Here is a 3,336-nt window from a genome sequence, read left to right as displayed (position 1 = left end):
CTGCTGCATTGAAGTCAAGATAAAGGAGTGATGTTCAATATTCTTTCACAAAATGTGGATTTTACTAAGGATGTTAAGACCTAAAGCAAAGTCAATTGTGCGAAGCTGGGGTGCAGAGAAAGATGTGTCAGGATGTCTCCTTGGGCTACATATGAACTACAGGAAGGTTCTTGAAGACGTTGAAGTGCTATGCCTCGAGTTTGGGGATTCTGATCTAACTAGTCATGGGTGCCTCTTAGGCATCAGTAATATTTGAATCTTTTTAGATTACTTCAGTGTGCGCTGACGGGTGCCAATAACTTCGCATACATCCTAGCATTCCCAGTGGAATCCATACAATGCCTCAATCTCATTCTCGGTCTTCTCCTGTAGGGAGTCGTGCTATTTCTTGTTTGTTCTCAAATTATCCCCATGGCCAATCAAGCCCCTCCACAGCTGGCAGGGAGCCACTGCCGCCATATGTCATGCCGTGTGTGGCCGGGTATTTCCCCCCCCCCCCATTGCTGTCTCCCCAGCTCCTTCCTTTACTCTCAAAACAAGATGGTTGGCCCACGGCTTGTATGCCTTGGGGGAAAATATCAAATCCCTTCCTCGGCCTGAAACCAAGCCTGGCATTCCACAGTGTGTAGAGACCATGGGGGAACACTCATCTGCTCGGGTTGCAGGAACATGGAGAAGCAAGGGGCCACGATCCATATGCAGCCCCAAAATCCTTAAAATAGTACGGGATGGCAGACAAATTGTATCTGGCCATTGGGCTCGCCTACACCCACCCCCTCACACCCTAGTCAGTCAGCATCTGTGTCCTTAACTGAGCTCCAAGAGAAAGAATTTGCTTCAGCCCATGGGAGACAGAGGAAGGTGAGGATGGTGATGGCTGCCTTTCTTTTGAAGGAGGTGATAGATACAGAGATTGGGCAATTGCGGATATGTGAGTGAGGGCACCTGGGGCGACCATCATGAGCAAAGCACAGTGGTGAGGAGTGACATTACAACTTAGGAACCCCACTGAAGAAAAGCGGGTTGGAGGCAGCAACTCCTCAGGGTGAGCTGGGTCACACTGCAGTAACAGACCCTCCAGGTCTCCGTGGCAACGATCTATTTCTCTCTGTTACACCATGGGTCAAGTGGGGACTCTGCTGTATGCTGTCCTGAGTCAGACTGATGGGCCTTCTACTTCCTGGACTACCCACATCTACTGTACGTTCAAAAATGAGGAGTGCTTGGCTTTTATTGGCTCTCGTCTGGGAGTGACACATCACTATGGTCCTGTTATTGGCCAGAACTAGCTGCATGGCAGCACCTTCCCGGAAGTACAACCTTCCCATAGGCCCAGATGGAGAGAAACTGCAGACGCTGGGGAAGGGGGCAGGGCTTAAATATCCCACCAGGGACCTTGGATGAAAGCTTTAAGTGGGAGACAGACTGTTAGAAGTGGAGTTATAAGGAAGCCGAGAAGAATACTTACGCCCATGCCTGGAAGTGCCTCTCCTCTTTCAGCTTTTCAGACATGTCTTTTACAAAGAAGGTACGATCTTCTCTGCTTTGGAAGAAATCTGTAATGGATTACAAAGCCCACTCCACCGCCCACCATTGACCTTTCAGTATTGGAAGGTAAATGCAGATCGAGGGTTTACTGGTTATTTCCTTAACCCAGGTCTAAGCTTTGTGTTCAGGTTCACTGTGTCGGGAAGAAACCCGTTGTGCTCACCCTCACATGAATTCTGAATCCACTTGTCAGTTAATTGACCCCCCCATACAATGGACAGAGAAATGCGATTTCTGGACAGAGTCTTTCTCCTCCCCATGGAAGGAGACAGAGTCTTGTCATGGACGGACACAAACGGTGGGAAAATGAAAAGCAATAGAATTGGGGATAGCGCTGAGGAGATGTCTCAGCAGGTGACGGCACTTACCTCTAAGCGTGGCAACCCGAGGTTGACCCCTGGGGCACACACGGACAGAACGTTGTCTCTGACCTTCATACCTATGGCATGTAATGCACACCCCAGCCAAAAAGACGAGTGAGTGCAGTGTAACAAGATATGCGAAAGAGAGATGACAGGTAATGTTTATAGTACATTGTCGACAAGATTCTTTTTTTTTCCCTATCAATTACTTTTGCTCATCTTTTCTTGTGTTCACGAATTAATCTTTATGCACAAATGCACATAGCAAGTATGGCATGTGTAAGGTTTGGCACTATTTTTGGTCTCAGGCATCAGCTAGAGGTATTTGAATGTGTCTCCCATGAGTCAGAGGACACTAATGTTGCTGAGGGCAGGATGTGAGGGTAAAGAGACAAGTGTATGTTTGTGAGCATGCATGTGTGTAAGAGTGTGTGTGTGTGGTGTGCATGCGTGTGTATAAAAGTGTGTGTGAGGGAGAGTGTGTGCATGAGTAAGTGTGCATGCATGCATGTATGTGCACACATACACACACACTTTTATACACACACACACACACACACACACACACACACACCACTCCAGCACCTTGTTATCAATAGGATCTAGTATAGAATCCAGACCTTGACAGTACACCTCTGTCTGCTTCACCTCACACCTCCAGGATCCGAGAACATCAGAACAGTAAATCAAAGTCCCAGAGCTCCTGGGACAGACAGATGAGTTTTCCATGGGAAATGCTGTGTGATCGAGCCCCGCAAGTAAGTCCTGGCTGCTTTGACTTCTTCTAGTTTCAGATGGAGAGGTTACTACCAACGTGGGCTGTGTGTGCGGACACTGGAACTTCTGAGAGTTTGAAAGCTAAGTTCCAGCTTCTTCCCAAGACCTGTTTTTTGTTCTCACAAGTCTGTAACAACCGGTTCTTCACAGTACGGATCTTGTGTTCCCACCTTGGTGCATGGGGTTAATATATTCCTTCAGGGCTCTCTCTCTTTGGTCCCTATGCATCTCAAATCCTGTTTGCCCTGGGAATTTTTAATAAACTTTTTTATTGTTTTCATCCTCACTGGGCTGGCTTTTATTACCAGTGTGCATTCCGATCGTTCAACTTCCTCAGGGTTCCCTGGGTCACATCCTCTCCGTCGGCTTGCAGTTGATTATTTAGACATTCATAAACTGTAGTGATTCAGAGGGACAAAGCATCCTGCTTTGTATCACATCTTAGGTTGGGACGTGCATACATTGTTTAAGAGTCCCTTAATATTGGTGGGATTAATTTTGTTTTCAAGTCAGAGTTGTAGAAGTGGGTCAGTTTTGAGTTCTTTACATATTTTAAATATTAATCTTTCATCAGGCATAAGGATAGCAAGATTTCCTATCATATCTAGCCATACCACTTCTGGAGAGGTAGCTTAAGAGCAGTGATACT

General features: G+C 46.7%; 1 long non-coding RNA gene across 2 annotated transcripts; it reads left to right on the top strand.

The window, feature by feature from the left end:
* The first annotated feature begins 672 nt into the window (after nucleotides 1–672).
* On the top strand, nucleotides 673–2,973 carry Gm34557. Of its 2 annotated transcripts, XR_873428.1 has the most exons (3): nucleotides 673–1,200; nucleotides 1,509–1,614; nucleotides 2,699–2,973. It is a non-coding gene; the product is annotated as a predicted gene, 34557 (long non-coding RNA). The 2 variants fall into 2 exon arrangements; XR_382407.2 differs by having other exon boundaries at nucleotides 673–1,614.
* The last annotated feature ends 363 nt before the right edge of the window (nucleotides 2,974–3,336 follow it).

The sequence above is a fragment of the Mus musculus genome, chromosome 13, assembly GCF_000001635.26.
Source record: "Mus musculus strain C57BL/6J chromosome 13, GRCm38.p6 C57BL/6J".
NCBI classification, from domain to species: Eukaryota; Metazoa; Chordata; class Mammalia; order Rodentia; family Muridae; genus Mus; species Mus musculus.
The sequence above is the reverse complement of the archived record's forward strand: the minus strand, read 5'-3'. Positions and strand labels throughout refer to the sequence as shown.